A 13,119-nucleotide genomic window follows, 5' to 3' on the forward strand; every position below is an offset into this window, starting at 1 on the left:
TTTTTATTTCCCACCATTCTACCAAACCATAATCCACTAATTACCTCATTTCCTCGCCATTTGTTTGTCAGTGAGCAAGATTATGCAATAAATACTGGAAAGCAAACGGACTACAAGAATGTGGAAGCCATGGAAGAAGAACACATGCGGTGGCGTTCCAGATAAGAGAGGATTTATCTTGATTAATTTTCAAGCCTGTCACACAGCTTCACACTGCAAAACATTTACTTGGACATTCCCCGTAAGTACAAGTGCCCAATCTGGCAGGAAACCATTGATCTTACATAATAACCTGGCAGCTGCTGAACACTAACGGTACAGGTTTCACACAGCATAAATAGATCACACTAAGGAATACAAAAACAAGCCCACAGGCCCCTTCTGGCAATGACATCACTGCTTTCATGGGATGGAACCAGAACCCGGTCAAGGGATTTGGTTGTTTGATGGCTCATCAGATAACGGGTTGGTTACTCGATGCAGCATATCAAAGGATGAAACAACAGCGCCACAGAAGCCAGACAACTTTATTTAACTTTGCAGGTAGCTTATGCAAAAGATAACAAAAAATGACCAGAACATTAAATCAACAACATTCAATATTCAAGAAAAGCTCGTGTAATTTTGCCATTTTATGGTTATGTACAAAAATAAAAACAATTAGCTAACTGCGCGGGGCGGAGTAATACATCGGCGGATTAGCGGAGTAACATGTAGTCCCATCGCTACACTGAGAGCAAGGACAATGTCACTTTTGTTCTTTCTAGTTAACCGTCCAAGTTTAACCTCCATTATGTCTTTCACAGCAGTGAGGCAGACTCGTCTGGTGGCAGCGTGTAAAAGTGAAAGTGGAATTGATTAGACATCAGTGGAGAAATCAACAGTTCTACATGTCCAATCCAAGCTGCTGAAACGCGGTATTCATCGTGAAGGGTAAAGATGGTCCTCTGAAGGGATCGGCTCCTATAAAATGGACAGTGATAACAGCATAAGCAGTGCAGTGCCCTCATTATTGAGACTTCCTCCTCCCAATAAGCCTGTCTGTCACACCTTTTACATAACAAGATCATTTAGGTGTAAGATCAGACTTGCACCAAACCTCCACTTGCATCACAGTCTCGGAACAAAACTCGTACGTAAACCGAGGACCCCCTGTATAGGTTTTACTTTATCGTCCGATAGCACATGACTGTGGTGCGTTCAAGGACTGTGGAACAAGTGCAAAATCTTAATGTCTGATAAACATTATCAATGAAAACGGAGACATAAACATACATAAAACAGTGGGCTTTCTAACAGAGAGGGCATCATGAAATCACCTATCGGCTCTTCTCAACGAGCAGTGGGTGCTGCTGTGGGCCTCTCCCCCATCTCAAAGCGGCTTCTTGTTTGTGGCATAAAAAAAAAGACAAAAAGAAGTGACAGAAGAAAGTTCATTTGTAGTTCTAAACATGTCTCCCACAACGTTATTTGTCTCGCTTACAGCGTCCATTACGCTGCACTGCCAAGCCTTTTGGGGATTTTAGAATCAAAGCAGTCAATGGCAGTTTACTGTTAAAAGGTAAAATGAGAAGGGGAAGTGGCGGACTGGTGAGCTAACTGCCTTAGCCACAAATTGTCCTTCATCACGGTATGTCAAAAATGCTCCGGTTCTGCGTATTGCATTTGAAACGTGTTATCCTCAATCTTGCTCAGAAGAGTGCAAACGCAAAACCCGCAGGGGACTGACGCAAGAGCCCAAATATGAAACCCCCACTGACTTCTATTCAGTGCTCGGATGGGAATAATGACGACAATGAAATGGTTATCAAGTTCAATGTAACATCGTGAAAGGGGAGCTCCCATTTACAGAGTTAAAATGCCTGGGAAAACAGGTGTAACAAACTGGAGGAGGTTAGACGTGGCAGTGATTGGGCAGCCTTGGTAGTACAATGGGTGACTGAGAATTTCTAAAGACAGACTGAGATAAGATGGGTCATTATTTTTAATGTGGAGAGGGGTTACTAGTCTGGAAATGTCAAATTCCTTTAACACTGACCATGCAATTATGTCCCTAAAAAAAGTTACTACTCGTCCTTGACTCTCCCGGGCTCTAAAATACTTTAGTGGCGACGAGGGATAGGCTAAGAATCAATGATCAATTCATACATTTTTTAATGGAATGGGACACTCGCCCTCTGATTGTTCTGAACACCTGTTTCGATGCCCTTGTTGTGCTGAGCACAATAATGCTGCTTGGGGGAGTTGCCATAGCTGACAACATGGTTGTCTTTCGACAGCAATGGTATCAGCAATCAGCAATGATACAGTATATGATTTGAAATGAGCCTATCATATATTATACAGTCATCCCTCATTTATCGCCGGGGATAGGCTCCCAAAATAACCCGCAATAAGTGAAATCGGCAAAGTAGCCAACTTCATTTTTTTACAATTATTAAATATGTTTTAAGGCTGTAAAACCCCTCACCATACACTTTATACACTTTTCTCAGACAGGCAAGAACATTTTCTCACATTTCTCTCTTGTTTAAACACTCTCAGAAAGGTTCAAACCTTCGTTCGAATTTTAATGATCAACACAAAAAACTATTAAGTCACTCACGCATAATTCACTCATGTGACCGTGCCTTTTCGCCCTGGCGCCGATCCGCGGTACTGAAGCGTTTTTGTGTCCTTGTTAAAACATATTGCTGCAGACGAACAGAAGATTCATTTACAAGCTAGCAAGCAAGGTAGCGATGACACAGGAGACATGGCAGGACGGCACTAAAGAGGTTGATTGACAATGGTCTACAGCCAATCAGGACGCAGAAAACAATGGGCGGTGCAGACAGACGAGAGAGGGAAGATATAGACAACTTCCCACAATGCGATTCTTCTTAAAGGGCCATGATTGGCCTGTAACAGGGTTCATACGCTGTAATAAAAAAAAAAAGCACTAAACAAATCTGCGAAACAGCGAATCCACAAAAGACAAACCGTGATAGAGTGAGTGAACACTGTAATAATAAATGTTGTTTTTTTCTTCTTCTTCTTCTTTCTGTATTAATAAATGTAAAATTAAGTTGACATGATGAGATGCATGTTTTGGTCTTTTTCACAGTAGTTCCGTTTTTTTTTTTTGTGCTGGATTTGTTTTCTGGAATTGTGTGCTGATCACCACTGACAGTGTTTCCCATTCATTCATTGATTTATTTGTGGCGGCACTACTTTTGTCATTACTTTAAGACTTGGCGCTCCCTCACTCATGAGCACATTATAAGAGGACTCTTTTCGTTCCAACTCTGTACAGCAGTGGAGCTTTAAGAAATCCCTGTCCACATAAAAACACATTCAGCGTCTGTCAACCTGGCTGTTGAGTCTGAGCATGTGAAGGACTTGTTCTGGAGACAAGAGGCTTCTGGCTTCGAGCATTTAATCATAGCAAGTCTGTGTATTATAGCAGAAATACATATCTATGTTAGTGCCTAATTATAACTCATATTAGTAAAACCAAATGTAATAATGGACACAAAACGTTTACTGTAATTTCCCTCCGAGCAGAGGGAGCTCATGACCTCCCAGAGGTGGCCCACGGGCATGGCAGCCATTGGCCAATGAACTGGTCTGCTGGGACTAATGCATTATGGGTAGAAGTTGAAATAGCTGTTGTTTGCTACTTTAAACACGTATTGGTACTTGTCTTGTATATTTCCTAGCTATCTCTTGTGTGTTAAGTTGATGTGTGATGATTTTAGCGTTCTGTAAGTTGACACCGTGAGTCACACTGTTATATTGAGGTTCCTGCGATTTCCGATGGGCTGACAAGCTCGTCGTCAGTTCCCTTATAGCTCATGATCGGCTCCTGCCACAGAAGGAGCTATTGACTCGCAAGCGGCACATCGCTGTATAAGCCGCAGGTTTCAAAGTTAAAAAAAAAAATAAAGTAGCGGCTTACACACTGGAAAGTATAGTAAATGCAATATTTTCCCCGGCAGCTATAAAAGCAGAGGTGTCCAAAGAAAGGAAACGTAATTGACAACCACTGCATATTTTTAACATTTGGACAAATTTTCAACCCTAATCAAAATGTATGGAGTCCTGCTCACATTGATACATGTCTGCAGACCACAGAGCTTACGATACATTCATTTATTTCTGGCGGCCCGCCACAAAAAAATATTTTTTAAAGGATTTTATTTATTTATTTGTCCCTACCTGTTCACCCTTGCTCACAAACTCGTAATGGGACCGCCTGTGTCTTGTCATTACATCTCTGGACAGAAAATGGCACCTCATATGCAAATACCACAGCCGGCGTGATCGCACTTCATAACACATATGTTCACCAATACAGTGATACTGTATATTAGGTGTACAATGATGTGTACTTCATCTTTAAAATCAGCACACACTTACAGTACATGGAGCACATGGCAGATCATGAATGTTTTGGGTTTTTTTTTTAATCACTAGTGGCTGTTATAAGGCACATACACACACATCCACTGCTGCACAAAACAAAAGCAACACACACACGTCATTAACTTCATGTTCTGTTGTTAAATAAGGTCAAACATGAGCTAATGTTGTCATGACAAATTATGCAAATTAGACAATGACTGACTCTTCATTGTTTCTGATGGTAAGCTGCCCTGAACCTTGAACTATGGCACAATGTGGCAAACAAGATATTAACATTTTAATGCAGAGACAATGTAAAAAACAATGTGTCTGTAGCTTTGCAGCGCTGTGTGAAAAGGGATGTTATTTTTTTAAAACACAATGCTGTCAAAAATGCAAAAAACACATTTTAAGAGTTTGTTATTGTATAACTGTACCATCGGTGTACAGTGACCATTTGTTAGCAGCCTCCGTGGAAATACCACCATTTATTTTCCACACTATGCCTTATTAGTGCTGTCCAGGAAGACACTTTTTGCTGATTTGTGAAGCACCGAAAAGGTCAATTGTCATTAAGCAACAAATGATTAAGCATTTGGGCCTCATCCTTTTAAGAACAAATCATTCCGTTCAATTGTACAACTAAATTACGACAAACATACAATTGAAGGACAAATGAATGCTTTAACAACCCCAGACCCCAGACCTAAAAAAAAAACAAAACCGCCCGGCATCCCTTTACATGAACCTATTAAAAAATGGAATGTGTAGAAATACACTGGGGCATTAGTAAAGTGCTGCAAGGGCCATGTTAATAACTCATCAAGGCATGCAAACTCAATTTGCTCCCTGAGTGACGAACATCAGTCGCTGGCAGGCATTAGGATGAGATTTTAAAGTTGCAACAGTGCTTCTTGCGGCACAAGCACCCTCCGAACCCTCACACGCCACAGCACTCCTCCTTTTAGTCCCCCCCCCCACTACCTCGAGGAGCTGGAGCCTCCCACCTCACTGAGCACTAAGTGAGCATTGTGCTTCCGAGCTGTGACAATAAAAGGAGGACATGTAACTCCTACATTATGCAACAACATCATAGACAAGGGTAAAAAAAAAAAAGATGTATGGATATTATTCCCCACCCTTGTGTGCACTTGAGTGGTAAAATCCTTTGAAATACGAGCAAGGTGTATTTTATCTGCTCAAACAAGGACCACACCCTAACTATAACTACGTTACGTTCCACTACATAAGCAGGACTCCAGCCATTGTGACATCATTTCCCAGAGTGTTAAATATTGCAAAATCTGCAACAAAGCAACCCGATAGGCTCTTGACCAAGGCTGAATAAATAGGACACAGGAATGCACGGCACACTCAAAACAGACTTAAACTGTTGCGACACAATGCCGTTTCAAGCACTCCATGAAATATATCCAAGCACACAGCTGTAGCTTAACCCACAAATAGATACAGGAAGGAGAAACACCCTACCCAAATGATCCCAGATGGCATCTCTAGAGGACCTGAAACATCTGCTATGGCACACAGGAACCAGTTTGCAGGGGCCTCAGAGGGAGGCAGAGGAGTCTGAAAGATGGGGTTGATGACTGTATGTAGTTTAAATCTATCCATCCATATTCTGTACTGCTTGTTCTGTTCAGGGGTACGACAGGGGCTGGAGCCTATCCCAGTTCATTTAGGATTAAAACCTGGACTGGTTGCCAAAAAAATGGCATACGGTGTCTTACAATAAACATAACATCAAATATTTGTTTATTAAGATTAATCAATAAATTAATTGTTCTCGGATTAACATATACAATATCACAATAGCTTTTGAAACCAAAACATCTAAGAACAACATCGCCGGCTACCACATGTTACCAATAACAGTTTAAAACAACAGATTGTGCAAAAAAAAGGGCAACATTTTTCACAATTGCAAATTAAACTGCATGAGAATGGTCGGAAATTTCCGTTTCAGCCCGAATAAAAATAACAATTCACGGTTGTCGGCACTTACATACATGTAGTCCTGTCACGACAATCAATAAATCAATTAACAAAGTTTATTATTTTGCCAGCTTTGATAAATTGACATGTGCATGCATGTTTTTTTTCCTCCTCTCTCTCTACCAAACAGGCTGGATGACGAGAGGTTTCACTCTGTGCATCTGTAACAATACCTGAGTGCATCGGTTCTATAGCGGAATGAACAGAGTGAGTGAACCCTCCTGTCAGTCACTGTTGAGAGGCGGGCCCGCAAGTGAGCTCACACACGCAGCAGCACTCTTAGGGCTCTATGATTTCCGCGTTAACAGAATTGTGGACGGCATCACGGAACTGGCCAATAAAAACGGAATTTACTGAATCTAACGAAAAGTGACATAATGTGAATGAAATGATGTCACAGTGAGGAGAAGGAACGCTCATGTGAGGAAGTATTCTAATGAAATAAATAGCACAAAACTGTGGAACTTACATTTCAGCTCATTGCCTCATTGTGTACCGAACACATTTCGCTGCATCCAAAACATGTACTGTTACCAAACTCTGATAAAATGTTACACCCCAATAAACGTAAATTGCACTTTCCACACACAATGGTACTACAAGTGAATCAAGTAAGTGTATTTACAAATGAGCTGACGTCTGCATTGACATAGAATTTCAACTTCAGAGTACTTCTGGGTTATTTGTCCGTTTTTTGTCAATATCCAGACAACAAAATTAAAATTAAATGCAAAACTAAATGCAATTTTTGTAAAAAGAGATTAAGTCAATTTTATGTTCATTGGGTTTTTTCCCTGTCTTTTTTTTATTTATTATTTTGTTTGTCTATTTATTTTATTTGATTAAAAACCTCTTGACGTTCCAATTACAATATTAAAACCTCTTGAGAAATGAAAAGTTGATTGCTTTTGATACGATGCACTCGCATTATTATGCCATATCTTATCGTTACATTAATGAAAAAATGGTCTCAAAATAATGTTGACAATAATATCGTTTATCGGCAATAATTTGTGCGACAATTATTGTCCAGCAAAATTTGTTATCGTGACGGGCCTACGTACATGTCAGTGGTGCGTGCACACACACGAAGGCTGTCTGAATGGCGAACAATTTGCAGTCATTCTGTTATTACAATAGCTTTGCTATATATTCACAGAAAGCTAACGCTAGTAGCTAGACTTTGCTATCACCAAATTGCTATCATTACCTGACAACTGCGTGTGTTATACATCGGTGTAATCAAAACAGGATGAGACGGGATATAAAGTAATGTCTCCAGTATGTTTGTATCAACTAAAACATGACATGTTTGTGAGATATGTGTTGTACATACTTAACAAATATAGCTTTAAATTCCAGCAGCAGCCCAAGCACATGTGCATTTGCTTTTATTTTAATTAAAAAAAAAGCAGTCTGATAAGATGTGGTTTGAGTATTACGTTTATTGGGCTTTGACAGCCTAATTTAATTACAACTTGTTTTATTGTCTGTTATTTTCTGTCTGAATGAAGCCTTTTTCAATGCCAAATTAGCATTCTACAGGGGTGTAAATAGGGTTCTGACAACGGATACGGAAGCAACACACAGGAAATTCATATTTACATTAAGTGGGAACTTGCGTGTCACACCAAACCACTTGACTCCAATAAGTCATGCTAACAAACCACAGGAATGCGCAAAGGGTGAGGCAAGTAAACACCATAAATAGGCGGAAATGTCTGCCTTTCCCACTGAAACCAGCAAAGACGATCAAATTCCTTGAATGTGCATGGAGAGTAAAGCATAGTTTAAGTCCATGCTTCTTAGACATACTGGTTGAAGGTTGATGCAGTATGAAGGGTGCGTTTGTTGACTGTCTTCATTGTGTCAAATCAGTTTATCTTGGCGTGACACGTCTTCTTCCATTGCTGTATCTAAGATGTGACCACTGACTCAACCGCGATAATCCCATGTAAACTGATTATGAACGGGGCTTTCTTCATTTGCATGCAGCCACAGTGAGACAGTTGTGATCCGAGTCGTTCGAGACACACAGCTCCCACAATGGACCTAGTGTGTGTTGACCTTTGTTCAACGCGCCTGAGCAAGAGTTGGGCTGATGCAAGTTCACGTTTGGATGCAGCAGCATTTTCTGCGGTGTGGGCAGAGGTTATGCTCGGCTTGATGAACGGATGTCAAACCACGCTAATAAAGGTCAAGGTCAAATGTATTTATATAGCACGTTTCCAACAGTTCAACTGCCCAAAGTGCTGTACGGCAGCCAATAAAACACAAAAACGACACAAAAACACCAATGATGAAAACAGTACAATTAAAAGTCACAGTATAACAATGTACAAAAATAATAACACAAATAAAACTGTATAGACAGTGCCCAGGTTAACCTGTGTTCTCCAGTGCAGATCTAATGTTTAGGGGCAGGATATTCCAAAGTCTAGGACCTGCAACAGCAAAAACCCTATCGTCCCGAGATTTAAATTTAGATCTTGGAGTGGTTAAAAACAACTGTGAACTGGACCTCATTGTTCTAGCAAGAACAAAAGAAGAATTTTAAACTGGATTCTGTAATTAACAGGTAGTGTAAGGAGTCCAGGGCTGGGGTTATATGTTCCCGTCTCTTGGTGCCAGTTAACAGGCGGGCAGCTGCGTTTGAAAGAGCTACAGTAGTCCCAGCGGCAAGTAATGGACAAGTGAATAACTAGCTCAAAGACATCAGTGGGAAGATAAGGTTTCACCTTAGCTAACTGTCTCAAATGGAAAAAGCTGGATTGGTCCATAGCACTCACCTGTTTACAAAGTTTAAACGGATCATCAAAAAACACACCAAGTTTGTTTTTTTACATTTGTTTGGCAGTATGATAGTGATGGACGCAATACACTGTCAACACCATCTAAAAGAGTGGATTACCAAATGTCGTTCAGCTTAAGAAAGTTAAGACCTCCACTGCTTAATATCATTGAGTCAGTTCAATCAAGCAGAATAAGAGTCTGTACCTGATTTCAAAGGCAGTTAAATTTTCATATCATCTGCAAAACAATGGAAAGTAACATATTTGGAAAAAAAATAGACCCCAAAGGCAACATATAGAGTGCAAACAAGGCTGGACCCAAAACGGAGCCTTGAGGCACACCACAATCTGAGACGAACCACTTTTGAATGATAGTGGCACATAGTAACAAAAAATAACCTTCCAGATAAATAAAAAACACTGGAGAACAGTGCCTTTAAGACCTACATATAGGTCCAAATGTGACAGGAGGATATCATGGTCCACTGTATAGAAGGCTGCCGTTAAGTCTGACAGTAAAAGGGCAACAGAACTGCCAGAATCTGCAGTTAAAAGAAGATCAATAAAAACCCTTAAAAGTGAAGTCTCAGCGCTGTCGTACGATTTCAAACCAGATAGACATTTTTCAGAAATGTCATGAGTGAGCCTGGAACAGAGTGGACAAATTTCACCTTGGAAAGAAAGGGGAGCTCAGAGATCGGCCTACAATTGGACAGAACATTGGGGTCCAATTGTGTCTTTTAATAAGTGGCTGCACTGTAGACTGTTTAAAATATGGAAGAACAAAATCTGTAGCAAGAGAGGCATTGATTAGCCTCTGAATATAGGGCCCAACGGTAAAAACATTTTAACAGAATAGGTGGAAGACAATCCAATGGGTAGTCTGACGGTTTCAGATCATGGACCACCTGTGATAATTCCCGCAGGGAAACAGGCTCAAACTGATCCAAGACAGCTGAACACACAGGATGAACACAGGGGTCGACAGCGGAAGATGATAACACAGAGGATCTAATTGCCGAAACCTTGTCTGTGAAAACCACACAGAACCGATCACAAATACTTAATGAAGGCACCATGCCAACATTGTCACACCGTTTCACAATGCGATTCAGTCCATCAAAAAGAACGGACACAAAGTTTGACAAGAACTGAGTCTCTGCAGTTAAAGTGAACATTGTTTGTTTTAATATCTCATCCACCGATCTCTTCCCAACACAGTAACATTTGAAGTAGCCATAAAACCTGCTTATAGTCAACCAAACTGACCAAGGGAAGTCGGATGACTTATATAGACACACGATAACACAGTGTCTCACAAAGGTGAGGACATGAATAGTAAACATAGCGATGGTAAACATTTACTGTCCACTGAAAATGACTCGACACGCCACCATAAATTCTAAATAGCTGGCAACGCAAGTGAGTAGCAAGAAAATTAACTCGCTAACAGTCAAGCTTCATGGCTTGGGGCTGCATGAGTGCTGCTCTGCCTGGAAGGAACACATGAACTCCAACACGCACAGTGACATTCTGCAGCCAAACATGATCCCCTCCCTTCAAATACTGGGCTGCATGGCAGATTTACAACATGATAATGAGCCTAAAGACATAAGAAAACACATAAGATGACGCATGCCTTGCTGAGGAGGCTGAAGGTGATGGAGTGGCCAAATATGCCTTGAGCATCCTCCAGTGGAAGTTGGAAGAGCACCGCGTGTCTAACATCCACCAGCTATGCATCACAAAGTAATGGAAGAGGATTCGAGTAGCAACCTGTGCGGCTCTCGTAAATTCAATATCTTGTCCAAGAATAACTCGACATGGTCACGGGAGGACAGAGAATTGAACAAGCAACCTTTAGTTAGGGAGACAACCACTCTACCACATGAGCCATACCACCTCCTGTCTTCAGCTGTTTCTCATAGGACTGTAAATCCATACTGCTTTAAAGGCTGGACACCCGGTAAGTAGTATCCAAGTTTATTCTCTGTAGTATTGTCTGTCCCTTAAGAATACTTGCTGAAATATGAAGGGTGAATTTACTTTAAAGCACATTTCGCTTATTTCCATCATGGGAACCAGGGGTCTAAATATAGTTGAGGTCATTAATCGAAATCTGCCTGCAGTGCTGAACACATCTAATTGGATGACTGCCCGGCCCATTTTATTTCATCAACCATGTCCACAGCTGTTCAGACACTACTATTTTGATTTAAGAAGTTTTCATCCTGCTGCGAGATGGACGACTCCTAGAAGAAAGCCTAATGCAGATCGATGAACACAGGGGATGCAGGCTCTTTTTAGCATTTTTTTCCCCTAAAGATGAAATTAAGAGTCAACTTGAAACAGCAAATACAACAAAAAAAAAAAGATATCCATAAGCTTGGGCTAAATCACATGAGTGACAAGTTCTGGGAGAAACTACAAAGCAAAAGCAGGACGACAAAAGAAACAAGGACCACAACAACCAGTGAATTCTGAGCGCAGAACCAGAAAATGGTTTGCAATGTGTCCTGATTTGCATGTTATCGGGGCCTCACGCCACGGTGGACAAAAACAGACCACAGGCCATTTTGTTCCTCAAAAAGAAACACCAATGACTTTTGGCTCTAGGATCACAGAAAGCGTCCCAAAATATCCTGACAGGAACTAATCTCACCACACTTTTTAGTACGCCTTTGTTGCTTCTATTAAGAACAGATGCTTTCTCCAAGTAAAGCCTCACCAGACATTTGGGAAGCAAATGTCTCTCGAAAGCAAACTGACAAAACCACAAGGACACATTGACAGACAGAGTAATTGACGGGTCAACAATTTGCACCATTAAAAGACAATTCCACTGAAGCGCGGAAAAACAATTTTCTCGACCTACATGGGGGACGCTGGATGACGGCCAAGCCATTGTTAACATTAGGAAGCTTTTTATCACCAGGGTGGCAAACCCATTGAAACCCAGAGGGCAAGTGCACAGCATGCTACCCAACACATACAGACCACAATTGACAGGATGACTGAGAAGCAGTGGAACGGTTTCTCTACAGCAGTAGTAAAATAATTCCTTACTTTATTCATGATTAAGGTTTATGGTAAGTTGCATAGATTTACACAGACGTGTACTGTTTCAGGGCATACTCGCACTAGGCTGACAAGTGATGGGAATGTGGTCTCTTAAAAAGTCGGCTTTTTCACCTCCCAAATGGCTCCTCGGTACCCTCCCTCCCACTTCAGCCTCTGTCTTGACAACACATTTTGGCCGATGTTGCGCATCTTTGACAGAAAAAAAAAAAAAAAAGACGACTTGTTCACTTCAAAGAGCCGGCTCCATCGTTCATTTCAAAAAGGTAACGCTATCGCATTACAGTCATTCTCTGAAACGCGCACATGTGCATGGAACCTTGTCGCGCCCTGGCCCGCCTCTTCCAATCGTGCCAAAGGAGGGGAAGTGTGTGGCGCGTGGTACAATTAGCCTAGTGAGCATGCTCTTGCAATGGCAAGATAACAGCTCTGAAAAACAAGAGTTCAGCACGGTGCTATACATTCACTGACTTGGTTTGTTTAGCTTGTAATAATAGTCTTACTACTGTTGATCCACAATTACCACATTGTCTTCTAACAAGCCAGCAGGGGGGCACCCAGGATCTCAATTGTACCTTATGACGACTTTAAAAGAGCAGAGAACAACATGGAACGTGATATGATCTTTTTGTCAGATCGCACTTGTGCTTACAAAATCCCTCTGTTGGCCCTCTCAGCATCACTTATGTCCCCCTCCATCTCTCCTCACATGTCTGGGGATCAATCAGGTGGTCATCACTCCACCCAGCCGTCACTGTCACTCTCACCACCGGGCCAGCAAGTGTCACTGCATCCACATGAGCCGTGGCTCCTAGTCTGAGGTGAGTGACAGCTGCACAGAGGGGGCGGA

The 13,119-nt window shown here is 41.4% G+C and overlaps 1 protein-coding gene across 4 annotated transcripts in view; it reads right to left on the minus strand.

Annotated features, from left to right (window-relative positions):
- Positions 1 to 13,119, minus strand: part of fut8b (fucosyltransferase 8b (alpha (1,6) fucosyltransferase)) — a 126,595-nt gene that overhangs the window by 44,815 nt on the left and 68,661 nt on the right. The window lies entirely within an intron of this gene.

Source organism: Dunckerocampus dactyliophorus, chromosome 19 (assembly GCF_027744805.1).
Source record: "Dunckerocampus dactyliophorus isolate RoL2022-P2 chromosome 19, RoL_Ddac_1.1, whole genome shotgun sequence".
NCBI classification, from domain to species: Eukaryota; Metazoa; Chordata; class Actinopteri; order Syngnathiformes; family Syngnathidae; genus Dunckerocampus; species Dunckerocampus dactyliophorus.